We start from the raw sequence: 21,443 nt of genomic DNA, 5'->3' as shown, positions 1-21,443 counted from the left end.
CATGAGGGTACTAATCAAGGACCTTAATTATGAAGATACCTAATTATTACCTCCATATATCCCACATATCAGTAACTCTTATGTGAGGCACACAGGGGGTTAATGTGAGGGACATGATGGGGTTAACTGCTATTACTATGATCCCCATGGAGTTACTAAGCTGCAATGCACATGACCAGACTTTATCTGCAATGGAGGATTTCCCCCCCCCCCTCGGCTTATACTCGAGTCAATAAGTTTTCCCAGTTTTTTGTGGTAAAATTAGGGGTCTCAGACCTTTTGGAGGCGTTCAGAGGCCATTTTGACCATACTGAGCATGTTCAGTGAATTTATGGCCCCCTGTGGGCGGGGACTTGCCTTTTTATAGTGTGAGCCGACACGCGCCGGGTGCTCACACTTTGACTAAAATACTTTGAGACAGCAGGTCAGGGCTAGGTTCCAGAGAAGGCAGGTTGCCAGATAGGGTGTCTAGGATAGGTTTCCTTGGCCTACCAGGGCACTGCCTTTTGGGACCCAAAAAGCCTATTGTACTGTCTAAGTTACATTGAAGCTCCTAGCTGTTGTGTAGCCCTTTTGTGTTACTGACCAGGGGTGAGGGTTCACCCCTGGCAGGCTTTACTTGACAGGAATGAGACAAAGATGGATAGGTCCAGCTATGTTATGGATAGCTCTTAAATTTCAGATGTAAAAATCTACCCAATTGGTTCTTATTCAGGATCCCTATAACTTCTTCAAACCTCTTTTTATCTGTACAGATGAAGAATACATCATCAATAAATCTAAACCAAGTGGCTATTGATAATGTCCACAACTATGTGGTCCATACACGTGGTCCACAACTACTGCACTTAACCAAGGCTGTGTGGTTTTGGCATGTCTTTTATGATTAGGGAGGCAGCAACTTAGTTGGAGGTAGTCACATCTATTTTCCCTTTCTTTTCTCTGTTGTAAAGTGTTCTGCACTACCATTAGACAAAGTTTGAGATTTTTGTATCGGTGGGACTTGTCTAGTCCTATCTACTACAAGTGACCAAATCTGGTGACCTATTTTTTATTTTATTCATATACACATTTTAATACTTATGAATAAAGGTGAAGTTTTATTATATTGTTATCTTCTAGTACTTTGGAGTCAGTGAAATCTATTGATAATGTCTACTCTTCAACTCATCACCAAAAACCATATTTCCTTACCACCAACGCAGAAAAAAATTGTTGCATAAGGGATGCCCATGGCCACTCCCCTGAGCTAGTGGAAGTACTTGCGATCAAAGGTAAAGTAGCTGTGTTCCAGGATGTAGTACTGCAGCTTGACCACAAATTGACTGTGCAGCTGACAATAGGATAAGATCTACAAACTGGCTGCATTCTAAGTGATATTGTTAATGTCAAACACGAATAGACATCCTTTCAAGGGAATAGTACTTTTTTGGATTTTAGGTACAGACAAGAATGTTGGTATCTGATAATTGCATAATGACATAATGACCTTTTTATCAAGTACCTTTTTTGCATCAGGCAACAGCTCGGTGAGGGTGATTTTATAGGAAGCTGTTGAAGCACAGGGCATAGAATAGTCTGCTAATAATAATACAAATAATAATAAGGTAACACATCTCAAGACATTGGGCTTATTCCAACACAATATGACCACTTTTATTCAACAGTTTGATAACAATTAACCCTTTCCCTAAATCTGCTGTACTAATACAGCAGATGTCGAATGTTTAGAGATGGTGGCTGCTCAGGAGCTGGGTGGCCACCATGGCCGCCGGGCATCTGCTATTTTATACAGCAGACACTTGGTGCTAATGTCTGCAATCAGTGCCCGCACCAATCGCGGGCATTAACCCCTCAGTCATCTATCACTATTTTACCAGCAGTGCTTGGGCACCACTGTTTTCCTGTGGATCACCAACACCCAGAGCAAATTCCCATTGCTAAGGCAGCAGGGAGCCTTGTGAAGGTTCCCAGGCCTGTCTTTCAGTATATTCTATTGCAGACTACTCTATGTAGCCTGCAATAGAAATGCTGGATTTTTGCAATGCATTAATCATATTAATTAAATTAAAATAATTAATTAAATAATTAATGGTAGCATCATGAAGAACAATTTGTCCCGCAAACATTAAGACCTCATATAGCTCAGAGAGCAGAAAAATAAAAAAAAGTTATGGGCTTTGGAAGGGGGGGAGTCAAAAATGAAAATCCAAAAATTCCTGCTGCGTTAAGGGGTTAAGAAATCCTCTATCAACTGCCTAAAGGCTTCCAATTAAGATCTCGTTGTGTAATACCTTGATCTAGCGTGAACCTGCTGCAATTGTTGTGTTACTACTTTCCCAAACACTTCAATGTCAGCATTCTCACTGAATGGAGGATACCTCGTAAATACGGTCACTAAATCAGTAAATGGACCTGAACCTAGATCCCTCTTCCCAAACAGAATGTAGGAACCATAAATCCACTATGAGTGATAGGAAACACAAATAGTTTCTGAGGGATGTTCAAGAATTCAAACAGAAGAGAACTTATGGCTTCCTTAAACGGAATCCTAGAAATAGGGGAGATTGGGATCCCTCAACCTCTAAAGCAGAATATTCAGAGACCAAGAACGATATACTGTTTCAGGACACAGGCCCAATTAGATATAGAGGCCTGAGAAATAGCAGTCGAAACTTCAAAAAGGGACAGAATACCTACCAGGGACCCCAATTCCCTTCCAGTCGTACAAACACTAAGTTTTTTTTTTTATCACAGGGCCCGTTCCATTAAAAAGCTGCACGCAAAAAAGGAATAAATAGGTGACTAGAAATATTTAATCTCTTGACTAGACCTTTGACTCAAGTGGAGAGGGGAGTCTCCTTTGTCCACTCATTTAACTTTTTTTCCCAGACAAAATTTTTTCTCTCATTATCCTCTTTATCAGTCTACTTGATAATAAGTATGGATACTTAAGAACACCATATACTGACCTAAAAAACCAAAATACTTGAACAAAATAAAAACATAACAGTAAAACCATGTCATAAGAATGGAAATGTTGTGGTTATAGACACACAGAAATATAGGGTTATGTGCATGTCACTCTTATCGGAAACTGAATTTTATGGAAAATGAAAGATAACCCTATTTGGTCCTGTCAAAGGAGTCTTTACTCTATGCTATAGGATGCTTTGGATCAGCAACTAATGATAACGGACAAAAATTAGTTTGAGTTTTTATATTCCAAGTTCCCGGTAATAGCAACCTTCTACTCACTTCCCCTAAAAGGAAGACCCATTACTTTAAAAGTGGGTAGTCTTACCCGTAGCTTGGGGATATATATTGATAAGATCCTTTGTCTTTTTGTGGAGACTCTACCCTCCTACACATGGGACACTCAGATTTATTATTAAAACTGGATGGTATAAGCATTGAGAAGGATGTTCTCTTAGCCTCCATAGATGTGGAAGCCCTGTATACATCTATCCATCATGAGCACAGCATTAGAGCTATTGAATATTTCCTCAACATGCGTGACATTAAGGTGAGAACCCCCAACACCTTTATAATAGTGCTATTGAAGTTTTGTCTCATTAATAACTACTTTATCTTTGATGGCTATATCTACCACCAGCTCATTGGCACTGCGATGGGCAGCCTCTGTGCACCCAACTTTGTGAATTTGCTCCTGGGCTGGTGGAGGCCTGCATTATTAGGGCAGATATTGGAGGATTTTACTCCAGGATGATGACCTACGACAAGTCCTTAGTCCCCATACGCAGATTACATATTGTAACTAAAGGAATTTTAAGGACTGCCTTGTACACAGCCATTATGTTGGGTAAAAGGGAACATGGTGGGATTGTAGACCCCTGTGCATCTTTCCATGTGGTGAATGCTTAGCCTGTAGCCAAATGATAAAGTCAAAAACAGCAAGGTGTTCTACAATGGGAAAAATTGTTGGGATTAGAGACTTCATCAATTGTAGAAGTAAGGGAGTCGTGTATATAGACCAATGCTCATATCCAATGGACATTGGAAAGACAAAATTGTCAGGTATGCTTTAACCTTTCATGATGGTCAACCATACTTGTCCCGTTCCCCATGAGAAGAGGAAATCAGGACAAAGCCATATTGCAACAAGAATGTAGATGGATCCACAGATTTAAGTCTATACAACCTGTTGGTATTAATGAAAATGTATCCTTTGCCTGTTTTCTCTGATTCTTTTTTCTTTGTTTTTACTGATGTTCCTTATGTATGATGGATCCAAAAATACTCCTGTCTCTTGATGCACTAAAAACACCATTCTCAGACTCTAAATAATATTTGGTCTGGATATATTTGATCATAAACTTCCCTTGATAGGATGATGCTTTCAGTTCTGGTTTCCGACTCCTCTCAAACTTTTGTTTTTGGCTTCTAAATGGATGGCTGGTTAAGACTAGCACTCTTGGTCTGTAAACCTCCAGGTTGAAATTTATGATTTAGGATGATGGAATTGGAAGCTATCAAAGCCTTAAAAGAGGACATAATTGTAGTATTTGCTGAGTACTGTGGTAAATCTCCCTCAGGAAATACCTACTTGACCTTACTTGTCAAAGTTGCGATCTTCAGATAGAAAGCCTGCCATTCCCAATTCAAAAAAATAGGTTAAGTATTCATCCATCTCTCATAATTGATAAAATCTTGCCTGAAAACATGACAAAAAAATAAATATCTTTATTTGTGTATATTAACCCATTCCATACATCCGCTGTAATAGTATAGTGGATGCCATAGCGACCAGGCCTCTGCTGTATTTCACAGCAGAAACCCAGAACTAATGCCATTGCTAGTTCTCAATAGATAAATTAACAAAAAAAAGCAAATTATACATCCCGTGTCCAAAAATGCAAGGTCTACAAACATATATAAATATTTTCTCATACAGCAAACGTAGCAGGGAAAAGAATCAAAAGAGCCATGTTTTCGTCATTTCAACTCCCATAACATTTTTTCAAAACATCAGATAATCCATAAAATGGTAAAAATTAAAATTACACCTGGCCCCCCAGAAAAAGACGCCTTATGCATAAAATATGTGAAGTTGTGAATTTGTACTATGCTGGCTCATACTTTCAGATTCGGTAGGCTGCCCAGCTCTTTCCAGTGATATGTCTTCGTCAGTGAATCACAGTATACATATATAGTGACTCACTACACAGGGGGACCCTTGAAGCACATTGCAAGCTTCGAAATTTTGGCCAAAACAACAACCAAACACCTCAGTAATTAACTCATTTTTTTCAGGACGTGGCCAGGTCCTGTTATGTTGGTTGAAGGAAAATGGGGTTGTTGATACTAGTGTGGTATATGTATACAGGGGCTAGGTAACTCGTCTGATCTTAAAGTATGGGCATCACTAATAGGGTGTAAACTAGCATTATGAACCTACCATTATTATATGACTGGCACCTTATATAGTAAATGGATTTTGTGAGGGGTCTGCAACTACAAATAACATTGAAGTTAGGGGTTAAAGGGGTTTTTGATGTTGATGATCTTTCATAAATATCAGGTCAGTGGCATTCTGACACCTGGCACCCCCACCAATCAGCTCTTTTCAGAAGCCCATTGCACCAGGACTATACACTAGATGTGCAGCATCCTTGAATGACACTGCTTATGTTGTTTTATTTTACGTACCTCTGGTTGTATATATATTTTGTGTATTTATTGTTTTGGAGCTTCCCTATTGTGTTTCCCTAATGATTTCGGACTTCTGTTGGTCATCCCTTCTTCCCTTTGTGGCTTGGTTCAGCCTTAGCTAACCACAGGACACTGCGAGGGGTTTGTAGACAATAGGGAGTCTAGCAGTTAGGGAGCATTCACACGATGTTACGTTCCGCTCATTCTGAACGTAAAATTCGTTCAGAATGAGCGCGTAAGAAGCAGCTCCCATTGATTTGAATGGGTGCGTGGCGTGAAATCAATGGGAGGCTTTTTCCCCTATTGCTTTCAATGTAATACGCACATATGCCGGCACCCATTCAAGTCAATGGGAGCTGCTTCTTACGCGCTCATTCTGAACAAATTTTATGTTCAGAATGTGCTGAGCGTAACATCGTGTGAATGCTCCCTTAGTGTTTGCACTGTAACATTGTGCCCTGGCAGTTCTAGTCAGTCCTTGAGGGTGAGGATTATGGTCCAGCTCTGCCAGAAACAACCCTGAGATGGTCCAGACAGTGTGCCAGGAGGAGAGAAGGAGTCCTGTCCTACAGGAACTATATTCCAGGACCCATCTAACAATGTATTTGGGCCCAGAGGACTTTCTACCGCCAGCCCCCAGAAATATCTACTAACTGAGGCTAGCGTAGCTACTGAGTTGTTGGAGTGGAGTACAAGGTAACCATCTGAGCATCCCTCATCCCCAAGCCAGGGTGAACCCAAGACGGCGTACAATATATCAGTCTTAATAAAATTTCCCAATTTTACTTAGGAAATCTCCCTGTCATCTTTTTGTCTTCCCTGAGAAACCTAACTCAAGTCTGAATAAAATGCTTCTAGTCATACTGACTTTTATAAGAAACAATGTCCCAGAATTATTATGGGGAATACAAGTAGTACCTAAACCAGACATGTCAGGAGAGCTGTCAGATCCCCTTTCAACAACAAATCCAATGACCATAAAGCACTGACCACTGGTTGTGTGATCTAATATATTCACTAGAGGGCGCTAGACCCAGGCAACAAGAAATACAATCCAGTGAGGTAGTGTGCATGAGCAGGAACACAATAAAGCTTAGTTAAACAGATCAGATAACAGCTACAGGCTGCCCACATTCCTGGCACCCTATAGTGCCCACAGGCAGAGTGGCAGCTGGTCCTACTGCATGTATTGTTAGTAGTCCATGTGACACCCTTAGGGCCCATTCACATGGTACAAATGAAAGAAACATTTGAAGTACAGTTCCAGCTCAAAAGCAGCAGCAAATTGTGCATTGTGAACATACCCATAATGTTCATGTGCGACTCTGTTTTTCACAAACACACATTCTCTGCTTGTCTCAATTCCTTCACGCCTATCATCATTGAATAATACCCGCAGGTGGAAAATCCGGAAAAGCAAGGGTTACAATAGAAGTGTATGTCATTCCTATTCAGTATGGGCCAAGTATCAGTGAGTGGGGAGGCCTGCTGCACCTTTCTGGAGGAGATACAGCCAATGTCTCCCTCCATACACACATATACTTAGGTCTTCTCTTTGCAGCAGTGTTCGCAGCTGTGAGTCATGGCTTGCGGATCTGCGTGTGGCCTTGTGAGCTGCACACAATGTATAATATGAGCACTGTATGTCTGCAGTACACTGGCTTTCTGTATGAGAATGTGATGCCTAGTGTAAGGAGGCAAGTGAAGCAGGGAGGGGGTTGTGGGCCAGTTAGGCGGAGTCTGCTGTAGTAGCAGTGCAATGCTGTATGTGTGTATGTGTGTATGTGTGTGTGTGTGTGTGTGTGCTGTGTGCTGTGTGCTGTGCAAGTCAGAGGAGCAGCGACGCCAGTTTAGCATTGAGTGAAAGCCATCAGACAGGCGGGGGCGGCTCGGTGTCACAGTAATGTAAGCATATTATGTAGTGAAGAACACATTGCACACAGGAACTCTACGTCTCCGACACTGCCTCTTATATACGAACAGAAAACTGGCGCATTTTGAATTCATTTGACCGAAAGGACGACAGATCATGGATATGACATGTTGACTGAATCTCTGCACTTAGGGGACCACAGCATCAATGAGGTGAGCGCTAAGTTTGGCACCTTAATACCTGCTGATATGTGGGGAGTGGGCTCCTGCTCCCCTTATCCATTCTGCCATTTCTACTGTGAACTGGTGCACAATTTCTAGAATATTTTGTGAGATTTGTGCTCATTGAAACCAATGGTTAAGCTGAAAGCATTTCTATATTAAGGATTTCTATGTATATTACGCTTGCTTTGGATTGATACGCTTCTGGCCCCCTAACTTCACATGTAAGTTTATCTTTATATTACTCATGTAGTCCTGATTCTAGGCAGCTGCAGGTGACATTTGTGGCGTCAGATGAAGACTGTGACAAGGACAGAATTATGTCATCTTTTACTGTACATTGCAGAAGTAGAGTTCGGTAGACCCTTGAGACATGAAGACTGAATCTCTCTTTCCTGTTTACCTTCTCATCTCATTCCTCATCCATTTCTAAAAACCACAGTGGTCTACTCTTCTCCCCTCACCTCCCTTCCCTGTGGTTCCACCTTCTCTGCCTGCCTACCTTGGCACACGGTGTACTGTGTACAAGATGTTTGTCCTAGCTTTAAGGATATCTGGGTCTTGTGCTTGGACTTTGTCATTTTGTGCCATGTAGAATGTGTTATTAAGTAGATTCCTGAGACCTTCTGACTTTTACTATATGGGTGTGTGGAATTACAGCGAGCTCTTGTTTTTTTTGCTCGGTACTATGTGAGCAGAATCTAAAGCTGCAGAAAATGTCTGGATGTCAGACTCTTGTATACTTCAGTACTAACAAATTGTTTATACGGAAGCATTCAGACTGAGTTTTCCACCTCCTACAAGACAGGACGGGTTGTAGTTTTGTCATAACATCTGGAATTATAGTAGTGGAATTATAATGTAGGCATTATTCTGTTGTGTTTCCTATCACATTGAGTTCGATAAGAGATCCTCACTGATGTGCATCACTGGTTTTTGTAGGCCTCACGCCTAGTGAAACACTTGTTGAACCCCTGTATAGTGCTCAAAGACGACTATGTAATAATTCCTTTATGTACTTATTTACTTGAATTTGTGAATGTACCCCTGCTTGTTCTGATGGTAAAATGGTAAAATAAATAATATGGATTGATAATGTATATTTGCAATGTATGTCAGTTATTGCATATACAATGTCTGACGGCTCTATACATATGCTCAAAACATGACTTTATTTCAAAGTTTCAATCTTTTTTATAATACTGACTTTTTGTAGATTAGTAGAGGTGCATGGTTTTAGAAATACATATGTTACTTTGTGGCAAAACATGCTGGCATTGGAGGACAAACCTATATGATTTCTAACTTTCTGGGCTATCTTGGACTTGAAAGCCAGTACTTCTCATTTGCAGTAGAACATATGCTGGCAGTTTTTCTTCTGGCTGCCATTCTTCTAGGACAAAGGTTGATGCTAACCCAGCAAAATCTGCCTTCTTACCTGCAGATGAGCAGAGCAAATCTTAAAGCTAAAGTTGAGCGTGACAGGAATACTTGAATTACAAGAATTCTTCCAATACGTCTCTTAGAAGTCTTTGTGTACTTCAGTGAACCTTGGACAGCCATGACCCTGTTGCTAGTTCACTGGTTATCACATAGACCCCTTTTGGAAGGCACTAACCACTGCATATCAGAAAATCCTTATGAAACCTGTTTTCATAGAGGAGGTCTAACCTAATTGTCTAGTGACCACAATTTGGCCCTTGTCAGAATTGCTCAGATTCTTCTGGGTGAATGTTCCTGCTTTGAACAAATCAACTTTAGGCTAAGGCCCCATATAGCAGGCGGCAGCAAAAAAGTGCTGCGGGAAAAACGTGGCGGAAACGCAATGCGGTTTTTCCCACAGTGCTTTTCACGGAAAGTCTGCAGAGTCTTCTTCTGTGGACTTTCTGCTTCAATTATGCCTATAGGGAAACCGCCAGCTTAGGTATAATTGACATGTTGCGATTTCCAAAAAAACACAACAGTTTTGGAAAACACAGCATTTATGCTGCACATATTTTTCTGCAATGTGTGGATGGGATCCACTTTGCAGGGACTGTAAAACGCAGCAGTTTTTGCAGCAGCGTTTACGCCACGTGGGATCCCAGCCTTAATATATCCCAGCCCATAACAGGTGCCATTGTTGTGTGATATTCAATATTCACAGCCCCTGTCAGTGATTTTAAAGGGGTTGTCCAAGACTGTCAATTCATCTTTATGGTTGGTAATCATTTTGAGATTGGTGGTCTGCACATAGGTCCTGCACCTATCAGCTCTTGTTAGCACAGTGTATGGAGTCAGAAATAGTCGGCTCCATACACTGTAAAGTAGACAAGCAACACTATTACAGCTCAGTTCTCATTCAGGTGCAGTCTACACACACCACAGTAAAAGGTCACTTGGCAGGCATCAGGCACAATAGCTTCAAAACAACAGATAAATGTATAAGATACATTAGTTTATTTGTTACAAGCTATATGTTCTAAGTGCTTTGTGCTGGTATACTCCCCTACTGCTAACTGACAGAATAGACTATATCTTATGCTATGCAAACAACTGTGAAACAAAACCTGTATAGCAAGATCTGGTGTCACCTTTTGGTAGACAAAGTATATGTAGCTATGATAACAAACTGAAGTGACCTCTTGGCTAGGGGATCAGTGTAACACATGGGGATACCTGGAATGACATGGTTCAAATATAGGTAACTGGTGAATGATTGGTGGCCATTGGTGTGTCGGAGATGAACATAATGCATTGTGATATTACTAGTTACACAAATGTTTTACTCTAAAAATTAAGATCTATACACAGCTTATAGGAGGTCCCTCCATACATTATAATTCAATTGACAGATAAATAGAATTAAAATTTGTAATTTATTACATTGTATTCTAATTGTAATTGATTTAGTGTATTATTACATTATGCATAATTTCATCATATAAAATATGGCCTATACCTAACTAATATACCCAGTATACACGTATTATACATATGGTAGAAAATACAACCCTTTCATGCTGGCCACAACTTAGAGGTAGGTTCCTTTGCACTAAATTGAAAGCTTTCACAAACAGTAGTTGGAGCAAATTTTTTAAAAACATTTTACCTTTTTCTCCTCTAAACCTTGGAATAACAGGAGGCATGTCTGGAGGTATCACGTGGGCTACTTACAAATTAAAACGGTTATCCCATGAAGCAAAAATGGCAAGACCTTTCTCCCACTGCACATTCATCCTGACCATAGCCAAACTGCATGTGGTCTTGACTGGTGGTGGATGGCGCTCCCATTTACTTCAATGGGAGCAATAGAAATAACCATGTGGCTATCCTCAGCATTCCCATTTGAAACATTGAAGTGAATGGGAGCATCATCCACCACCAGTCATGCCCACATTCAGTCTGGCTGCGGTCAGACTGAATGTGCAGTGGGATAAAGGTCCTGATGTATTAGCTTCATGGGATAACCCCTTTAATTTGCAAGTAGCACAGTTGTGGTGAAAGCTGTTTAGGGAGGTCAAAACAGCTAACAGGTTGTCTTCAAATTTATCCTGTATGCTTTGCAGTGACCACTACCACAACATAATGGGAGAGAATTATGAAGACTCTTATTTCCTGCACTGATTGAGGGTACGCCTGGTTCCTGAGGAGGCATAAATGAAAATAAATGTGACAGGACCGATGGCATCACTCATATCATATCTGCTATCTTTAAACCCATTTTAATCTTGTTCCGAAAATATCTTGGTGCACTTTCAGAGTCCCTGTCATGCCTTCATCCACTACCCCTTTCAGAAGATGTCCGGTGTGTTCCCTGCAAAGACAATAAAGCTTAGATGGGAGGCACTGACACCTATATTATAGGATGGCTAAACTAGTCATATTATTATTATTTATTTATATAGCACCATTAATTCCATGGTGCTTTACATTTGAGGGTTTACATACAGTACACAAAATATACAAACAAATATAATACTAACAATAACTGACTGGCACAATGGGATAGAGGGCCCTGCCCGCAAGGGCTTACAGTCTAGATGTGTATTGGCCAAACCTAATGATTTTGACAGGTCCGTCTGATCATCTGATGTGTAAGGGTAGCTGCCTACTCTACCCATATGTTGAGGTGGAGGAGTCTAGTAGGTGCTTTCACCCCTCTCCGAATAAAATACACATGCAATGTTCAACCAAGTTGAATATGCATTTGTTTTGTTGTGTCAGGCAAGTTAATTGTTGGCTGACAGCTATTTAGAGTATATGACCAACTTTATCTGCTGAAGGAGCACCTAGGAGCCACTTTAAAGAGTAAAATGCAAGTAGCTGCATTACTAATGATACACATGAATGTGATCTCCCTAGCTCTTAGCACGAGTAATATCAGTTCAGAGGGATCAAAATTACTAGCAGTTTTCCGTTAAGGGGGTTCTTCTATTAGGACTATATAATTATGGGTAGTCTACATATATCAGACTTGTTATAGAATTTTTCTGAATCTGTTCCATGCAAATAATTGGAGGATTCCATTCTGCAAAAACCATCTTATCTAAATGGATGGAATGAATATTTGCCTGAATTATTTGCCAAGTGTAAAGATAACATATCATGGCATATGAATACCACAGCAAATGAATTGCAACTTCATCAGAACTTAAAGGGGTATTCCCACCTCACATACTCATCAGTCTTTACTGCTGTAAAATCTTCTTTCTTCCTGGTTTCTTGCTTCATTTGGTGGGCGGGGTTTCATATGCAACCTGACATTTAGCTCCGCCCCCAAATTCACGTGTAGCTCCGCCCACCCATATTGGACTATGAAGTACAGGCAGGAGCAACTTCATTCTGTGTTACATACAGAGACTGCCTGTCTCTGCCATAATGAACACAAATGAATTAGCTAGCCTGATAACTGGGAGAACAGAAGAAATGAAAGCAGCTCCTCTCCCCTATCTGATAGCAGGAAGCTAGGTCACATGGTGTAGACACAGGAATAGCTAGATACACAGGCTCGCTCCCGTGCACTTAGCCCCTCCCCCCTGAGAGCAGCAGATACATCACTTGACTCATGAGCAGCTAAGTCAGGGCTGTGGCCACAAAGAATTGAATAAAGTAAGATAGTGGACAAACAAAGCAGTTTTGCTGAAGCAGTGTATTTAGGAAAAGTCTTACATCCACATTAACCAGCAGTATAGATAGGATCCTTGTGATGGGACAACCCCTTTAAGAAGAGATTGGACAACTGGTGAATACAGTGTCCTGGAAATAAATGATAAAAAATGGCCATTTTGGTTAGCACTGTTGCCTTGCAGCCCTGGAGGCCTAGGTATGAATCCAGCCAAGGACAACACCTGCAAGGAGTTCGTATGTTCTCCCTGTGAGTTTCTTCCGAGTACTCCAGGTTTCTCTGATACTCCAAAGACATACTAATAGGGAGTTTAGATTGTGTGCCCTACTTGGGACAGTGTACACAGTATCTCTGTGAAATATGATGGGGCTATATAAGTGAGCGAAATAAATAAATTAGTATATTGGTTAGTTTATCTGTGAATTAATTTGTCATGTTGTCTGAAATATGCATTACCTTATTGCATGGCATGATGTGGCACTTATTTATTATGTAGGTAAGTAACACACCTACGGTGTTGCATTATGCGTAACTACAGTCTCATGTGTCTGTGTTCACAGTCATTGCTTAGCATCCTAATTACCCATGTAATGTAATCTATCCTAGGATGACAGAGAGTTAAACTTGTATTACAAAGATCATTTCTTAGCTTCTGTCCTGAAACAGCAGAACATCAAGGCACCTTCTTCTTAGCAGCCACTTTTCTACCTGTCATTTTAGGATGACAGCAGTAGTCTGACTACAAAGTAGTTTGCCTTGCTTGCACAAAACTCAGTCGCCCATTAAGCATCACTTTATTTGTAGTTAGTGTTTCCTAGGTGCATACCATTGGGGCTAAATATTATTCCATATATTTATTTGGGTCTTTTATGCTTTAGATACATTGAATGGTTTTTTCCAGGGCACAATCTGTTCCAGCTCACATAATATAGCAACAGAAATTCCACAGTGAAGGCAACCATAAAAGCACTGTCAACTTATATTTTGCTCAAGGCATTGAAAGTCTTGATATACTGCTCTGTCAGTGCACACATGGCTTTAAACATCAGCATTTAACAGAGCTCAGGCTTAGTTTGACTGCCTCTGCTAAAAGCCTTGCTCAAGAAAATTACACCAAATCAATATTGCATTTCACAGAGTTTTTCTATGTTCTTACAAAACTCTGAAAGCCGTCGCTTCTTAGAGAAATTCTGCTTATGAGTGTAGGGGTTTCTTACTTTCTGATGGTCTTTGGTATGAAGAATATGTACAACTACAGTCCAATGACTGACACATTGAATTAATAGATAAGCAAAGATATGGGCATGCGTGCTGGAGACTACTGAGACTGCTACCTGATTGGCCCTGTTCTAGGGGTTTGTGATTGGGGGACGGTGTAGGTGTGAATTGTAGATGAATGGTGGTGTGTGATTTAGTAGCGTGATCTTAAAGGGGTTGGCCACATTCAGACCAATATTGAGAAACAAATGTTATTGTTTGTACAATAAAAGGATATACAATTTTCCAATATACTTTCTTTATCAATTCCTCATGGTTTTCTAGATCTCTGCTTGTTGTCATTCATTCTGTTACTTCTGACCATGCTCATGTGATTTACCGTCCATGGTCATGTGATGAGCACACGGGTGCACAGCTCGTTACCAGGCAGATGTCTGATTACTGTGTTGTGACTATAACAAGCGGCACCTGTGTGCTCATCACATGACCATGGACCGTATATCACATGACCATGGACCGTAAATCACATGACCATGGTCAGACTTTAATCCACTAGAAAGTAACAGAATGAATAACAGCGAGTGGAGATCTAGAGAACTGTGAGAAATTGATACAGAAGGTATATTGGAAAACTGTAAAACTTTTTTATTATACAAATCATAACATTTGTCTCTCAATATTGGTCTGAAAGTGGACAACCCCTTTAAGTTCAGCCCTGTCTTATCTTATTGCCTTGCAGATTTGCTGGTATATATATACTTGTATGTATGTATGGTGTTGCTGAGTTGATTCTCTGCTGTTACTCTTTAGTTGAAACTGTAAAATAAAAAAAGAAAGGAAATGAATAGGTAAATGTACAAACACACATACATAGCAGAGGAGACTTTGTTAGTTACAGCAGTGTTATTCTTTGTCATTTAGTAAAACTCCCTAGGATATTGTAGTCTCATACATTATAAGCTCTTGTGAGCAAGGCCCACACTCCTATTGTTTGATCCGTTAATTCTTTGTCACATTGTAATGTCACATACTGTCTATTCATGTCCCCTGTGATTTGTAAAGAGCTGCAGAATATGTTGGTGCTATATAAATAATGTTAGTATTATATATTGCATTCTGTTGTCTCTATTTTAGCATAGACCATAGATTAGTACTGTATAGAACACGCATGACTGCAAGTCAAGTTACTGCAGTATTTTTCTTCTTTTCATTGTTTCATCTTGTATCCATTTTGATAACCCTCTCCCATTACATGGAAAACATGGTAGAAGCCCGGAGTTCCCCATTTTGTAATTCAATGTAGGCCTTTGAGATATAGAATATCTAAAGTACATGGTGGCCTCTCCCCCAGCTGTTGGGGGGGGGGGGGGAGAAATATCACACATGTTGGATTTTAACATGCCCGATCTTTTGTTCTCACGAAGTGTTTGGCAGCACCGAAGAAGATTTTACATGTATATAGGTAGTTATTTAAGATGTATGGGCACCTTAACCTTTGGTAGGGGATTGACAACGATCTGCTGTCAGGAGGTGATGTGACAGATCTATCAATCTATGATACTGCGTTAGAGAGAAAACATTTGTGATGTCTATAGCAACCAATCATAGTCAAACTTGTATTTTTTAACAGCAGAATATGTAATGAAATTTGTCCTGTGAATAGTTGCTATAGACAAAAAAACAGTTTTTTTCTGACAGTTTTGTAAATGTCCCCAATTTCTCATTCAGTGACATTTGGATGTAGGCCAGATTATGACACATTCAAGTCTTGTGACCAGCGCCATGTTTAGTTTTACTTCAGTTAGCCATTAGATACATCCTGCACATTGACCTGTCACATGGTCAGCCCATAACCCTGTCATTAATTTAATAGTGGGGGTAACATGATGTGTGTAGAGAAGAACAATGACCCATGGCATGTGCTATTCATTAAAGTGGTTGGCCCAAATTTTAATGTTATGCTCCATCCACAGGGATCTGGGGGAGGGGTGGTCTGACCATTGGGACCCCACCAATCATGAGAGCAGGGGTCCTGTTCCACTGTCCAGATGAAGCAGCAGACAAAGCATGCACGCTGCAGTTCCAATCACTGTCTGAAAATAGCCAGGTACATAGCTTGGATGTCTCCAATAGTACCATAGAGAATGAATATGCATGCTTGGCCTGCCACTCCATTCTTGTGATCAGTAGGGGGTTATAGTGGCTGAACCCCAGTGATCAGCATCTCATCCTCCATCTTGTGAGTAGGGGATAACATTAGAACTTAGGCCAATGGTCTATACAGTATTAATCCTTAGTCTGTATTATTCTATGTATTAAAACAGCGGGATTACTACACTGGGGTAAGAGTTGCTTGTGAGCAAAATATTATAACATAAGTATTACATCAGTATGTTTAAACATCAGAAAGGAACGTTTCTTAATGTTTTTGCATGTACTTTGTTTATCACCTCAACTCATGTCTGATAACATGGATCTCTTCAGCTACTGCATCTTATGATAGCACGTCTTCTTGAGGAGACAGCTTTTGCAGGACACCTATGCAGGTGTACAGAGTATTTAAGAGAGTCTATCAAATTTGCAAATTTACATAAAAATAAAACATACATTTTCATGAAAATGGAACTGCAATGCAAAATCAGAAAGGCCTCTTTTCTGATGACAAACTCCCTTGTAGGGGCCATGCATGCTTCCTTAGGAAATCTGAGGAAATATTCCATGATACAAAAAGCAAAGCGTTCCCTATTTGATTCTGTATTTACATTTATTTTTTATGCAACATTCTCCAGGTGTAAAATGAAAGTCATTTATATATGTAATATTTCTATGTATACTATATTGCCTTCATGCATTACCCTTACTGGGCCTGGTACTACAGCGTCTTTGACAGAAGGAGACATTATCCTGTAAAGTACTGAATAGCAGCACCAGATAGTAGTAACAGAAAGTAAGACAAGTATCCAAGGACTCCTTCCACCTAGAAACCTCCAAGTACATTGCTGTGAATATGTGGATACTGTTTGCAGTCTGTAATAAATTACATCTGTATAATTGTATCTTCAGATAAGTTGTTCTTAGATATTCTCATTTCTTCATCTGCCATGCAAAGGGGCACACATTGTATTACCATAGATAATAGAAAACATCTATTAAATCGAAAAAACAAAAGTTGCATTATTGATCAAGTCTTGTGTAGGGATAACATTATGTTTTGATAGATTAAAGGGATCCTATTATTAAAACACAATTTTTTCTGCCCACCACGTTGGAATAGCCTAAAGAAAGGCTATTCTTTTCCTACCTTTAGATGTCTTCTCCGCGACGCCATTCAGTAGAAATCCTGGTTTTCGCCGAATATGCAAATGAGTTCTCTTGCAGCACTGGGGGCGGGCCCCAGCGTTCAAACAGCACTGGGGGCGTCCCCAATGCTGCGAGAGAACTCTCCAGCGACGCCTCCATCTTCTTCAGGTACGTCCTCTTCACGTGTCTTCTTTCGGCACAGGCGGTCAAACTTGTAGGCCTCGGGCAGAGCCAACTGCGCATGCCCACAGGCCACAAGAAAATGGCCGCTTACTTATTGTGAAGAGGACGTTCCTGAAGAAGATGGAGGCGTTGCTGGAGAGTTCTCTCACAACATTGGGGACTCATTTGCGTATTGATGAAAACCGGGATTTCTACGGAACGGCGGCACGGAGAAGACATCTAAAGGTAGGAGAAGAATAGTGTTTCCTAAGGCTATTCTTATGTCGTAGGCAGAAAAAAATTGAGTTTTAATGATAGGATCCCTTTAACATATACATTAGGGCTACCCTCCCACAACAATCAACTCTTATATAGTTGACATGTGACATAAAACATGCTGCGTTGTCTCATTGTTTTCATACTAGTCATCATAGCAATGTATCCATGTAGTGTAATAAAGTGTGAATTGCGAAAGAATACTTTGCAGATATTGCGCAGCGTTCCTTTCACATACGCATGTACCTCTGTGTGTTACATGTGCTTGTTTAGCTGAGTTCTATACAATACAAAATTGTGATAGTGATTGACATAAGGTAACATTTTGGTGTCAATTGTCGACAAAGACAAATAACAAGTAGCCTTGAGGTCTATTCTGTGTGTCAATATAGTCATTGATTGTAGAGCAGACAGCTCTGTGGCCTTGTATGTAATAGCCAAATTGCCATATAGCCCATCACGTGGTATAATGCCCGTTTCCCAGAAGTAGCGACATAGTTTGGAATGAAAACATATGCCTGTAGACATATCTACAACCAATGTACTGCAACAATGCACTATTTACGTCATAGCACCAAATTCTAGATATGAATCTTATTTTCAGGTCATGTCCTGCGTGTATCACGGCCCCACTTTGACATTATCCCACATACCCTACTTGGACTGCTAAGAATAGAATCGGATAGTGCCAAGTACAACTTATTTCCTTAATTTATGGAACATATTAGACAGATTAATATCCCTCTGATAACTACACCACTGATTTACACTATTTCATTGGATGTTTGTTTTGTTCCCATAGAGTCCCATAGAAACTGATTGATCAATTATTAGCTAGTGTGAATCCAGTCTAAGCATTGTAAATACATGTATAAATAACATCCTGCCAAATGAATCACCTTCCACGTATTTCTGTGCTTTCACCTTCTTAATCTTTTTCATTCATGTCAATCAGATTAATTCATATGTATTTTTGTGATATTTGTCACAAAACAGTAGAGATGAAACTAGGAAACTAGGTGGCCAAACAGAATAAGGGTTGTGCTGGTGCTGGTTTTTTAGACTAGTTTTACTGCAATGTCTTTTATGATGTAGCCGAACCTTCTTGTTAAATATTGTGCACGTGTTAGTTTATATTCGCCTTTATAAGCTACGTGTACTTTGCCCCTTTCTAATGCTGTCTGACCTGCTCATGTGCTGGAGTGCATTTGCGCCTTTTTTGCCCCTTTTTAAAAAGAGATAAGGCTAGGTTCACATCTGCATTGGGGAACTCCCAAATGGAAAACTAATCCATATAGAAAGTAGTTAGCTTGGAAACCTGGGGACCCCATAGACTATAAAGCGATCCGTGTGGTTTCCGCTTGGTTTCTGTCCAAAGAGGGTGAAAAATGCAGACAGAAAAGTGCTGGTTTCCCGAACCCCTGAACATAGTGCAAGCGCTGGTAAGTCATAAATACAATGTGCTCACATATTGTCCACCATGACCCCTTTTTCCTGACAATAAGCAAAAGTGGTAAGGACAGCATAACATCTGGAATAAAAGGGGGAAAAATCACAAAAAGGTGCAATTTCTGCCAAAATGTTCCGATTTCCTGTGAAATATATCAGAACGATATAAATAAAATTATTTATTATTATTATTATTATTATTATTATTAATAAGAACTTCTTACCAGTGTCCACCCACTGTATCAATAACTTGTGTTACAAAATGTTCCACTTATCTAGGGCCACATCAGGAAGAAATAGCTTTCAGTTGTATTATTATTATAGAAACTGATCATTTGTATTATTATGGTATATAGGAAAATTGTCAGTGTTATTTGGTGCTAGACCTGGATGTAAAATCCTATTATTTAATCATAGATAGAAGAGCCATGAAGTTATTGAAGACTCAGTACTAGATTTCAGGTAGCCCATTGTAAACCATTAAAGAAACCTACTATTTGACCTTCTACATTGTAGTTAAAGAGGACCTTTCATCAGATCGGGAACATGCAGTGTTATATACTGCTGGAAAGCTGACAGTGCGCTGAATTCATCGCACTATTGGCTTTCCCGATCTGTGCCCGGTGTAAAGCGCTATCGGTCCCGGGACCGTAGCGCTTTAGTGTCAGAAGGGCGTTTCTGACAGTTAGCCAGAAACGTCCTTCTGCCTCGCGGAGCCTATCGCGCTGTACTGTGGAGCGGGGAGGAACTGCATGTGCCCAATCTGATGAAAGGTCCTCTTTAATGTGCCTACTGGTCATCTTTAGCCAGAGAAAAGAAAACACTTCTCATGGGAATCATTGCTACTGTATTTTATAGACTTTTGTACTAAACAGTTGTCCTGAACTCTGTAGCACGGCCTTCTTGTTTTCCTATGGGATCAGCTATTTCTTTTGTGTTATAAAAAGGGTCTTCAAGCCCTCTTAATGGAGTAGTAATATTTCATAACCTTTATAGTATAAGATTTATGATCAATACTGAGGGGGTAGAGTAGTAAATTTAGTGCCTCTTATCCCTTGTTTATATCTTGCAAGCGTATAGCTAAGGATTTTTTATACTGTTTGTGTTATGTCTATTTTTTTTTTTTTTACCAAAAATGGGAATGTATTATAATAATTCCTTCTTTTACTTCCATTTGGTAAAAAAAAAAAAAAAAAAAAAAAAATCACCCTCAGAAAACACTAATGTGAACATGGCTTTACTTTGTGCCACCCTTGACAGAGGTACAAAGCCTAGATTACCCTATCAGATCTGCTAGCTATGTGACAATGGATCTGCAAAGATATACTTGCATAAGTAGTAGCAGAAATATAGATGATAATGGCTGAATTTCTTAAAAACAGATAAAGCCACATTATGATTATTTAGTTTTTGAGGGGTTAATAACTTATGTGCGCAATAATTGTTACCAAAACAGTCTTTTTCTTGTCTGATAATAGCTGAAGGCTAAGGCCACGCGTAGCGAGACGCAGATAAAAAATGCTCAAACAAGACCGCAGCGGAATCACATCGCATTTTTTTCCACAGCGTTTTTTACAGAAATCTACAGAGTTTTCCTTTGCAGACTTTCTGCCTCTATTATACCTTTACAGAAAATGCCAGTGTTTCCGGAGATATAATTGACATGTTGCGATTTACATACACGCAAGCGTTTTTCAAATCGCAGCAATTCCACTGCAGATTTTTTTTCTGCAATTTCTGTATGGGATTAGTAGTGTAAAACATAGTGGGTTTTGCCGCTTCTTTCAACCGTATCCTGTTATATCCCACTACCCTGGCTGGCAACACCTGACTCCATAACAGACGTATATTTAATGGTGCTTGCCAGGGTTTGAAAACTGAAGTTTTCACAATTTTTGGACAACTTAGCCAAAAGTTAGTCATTTTTATGGACATATTGGAAATCGAAAATGAATGGTGAGGATAAGTAATACAGACGTATAGCGCAATATACTGATATGAATGCATTACTAGCATTTACTGTGAAATTATTATAATTCCAATGGCCTACTGACGTACTACCAACCTCGAAAGAATCATGAACCTATTTTTTTCAATGACATTGGAAAAAAGACCCGTTTTTAGGATGGTCAAAGAGTATACCAATGTTTGGCAACCCAGGGTG

General features: G+C 39.9%; 1 protein-coding gene across 1 annotated transcript in view; it reads left to right on the top strand.

Annotated features, from left to right (window-relative positions):
* Positions 1 to 7,330: 7,330 nt before the first annotated feature.
* The window catches only part of PIP5K1B (phosphatidylinositol-4-phosphate 5-kinase type 1 beta), a 127,787-nt gene continuing 113,674 nt past the window's right edge, over positions 7,331 to 21,443 (top strand). The window contains exon 1 of the mRNA XM_075279042.1: positions 7,331 to 7,758. The gene's annotated coding sequence lies outside the window, so the exon portion shown is untranslated. The remainder of the gene's footprint in view (positions 7,759 to 21,443) is intronic.

This window comes from Leptodactylus fuscus, chromosome 1 (genome assembly GCF_031893055.1).
Source record: "Leptodactylus fuscus isolate aLepFus1 chromosome 1, aLepFus1.hap2, whole genome shotgun sequence".
Lineage (NCBI taxonomy): Eukaryota > Metazoa > Chordata > Amphibia > Anura > Leptodactylidae > Leptodactylus > Leptodactylus fuscus.
Note: the sequence above shows the minus strand (reverse complement) of the source record. Positions and strands in the feature narration are given on the sequence as shown.